The sequence below is a fragment of the Alosa sapidissima genome, chromosome 8, assembly GCF_018492685.1.
Source record: "Alosa sapidissima isolate fAloSap1 chromosome 8, fAloSap1.pri, whole genome shotgun sequence".
NCBI classification, from domain to species: Eukaryota; Metazoa; Chordata; class Actinopteri; order Clupeiformes; family Clupeidae; genus Alosa; species Alosa sapidissima.
Window position 1 is genome coordinate 33,485,102 of NC_055964.1, and position 596 is coordinate 33,485,697.

Consider the following 596-nt stretch of genomic DNA (forward strand, 5'->3'; position numbering starts at 1 on the left):
GCCCCCCCCCCACTCCTCTCCTGTCTGCACATGCCCCCCCCCCTCCCCCCCCCCCCCCACTCCTCTCCTGTCTGCACATGCCCCCCCCCCACTCCTCTCCTGTCTGCACATGCCCCCCTCCCCCACTCCTCTCCTGTCTGCACACGGCCCCCCCCCCCCCCCCCCCACTCCTTTCCTGTCTGCACACGCCCCCCCCCCACTCCTCTCCTGTCTGCACATGCCCCCCCCCCCACTCCTCTCCTGTCTGCACATGCCCCCCCCCCCCACTCCTCTCCGTTCTGCTGAATATTCTGCCCCGGCAGCGTTTCCATCTGCATCTGAGTCACTCTTTATTTAGAGATCTCATCCCAGCGTGCTGCACCAGGAGTCATTATGCAGCGGAGAATGCGTTCTTTCCGTTGGTAAATTATTCAGGCTGCAGTCACAGAAAGACATTAAACTTTCATGCCAAGCAATTTGGAGGCAGTGCCCACGCGTTGTGAGGTGAGCAGAGCCGGGTGGCATGTGTGGGGATTCAGCTCAGTGCCAACGTGCCACACTGCTGCATGCCCCGCATGGGGAGGAGAAGAGACAGGTGACCCTGCAGCATTAGCATA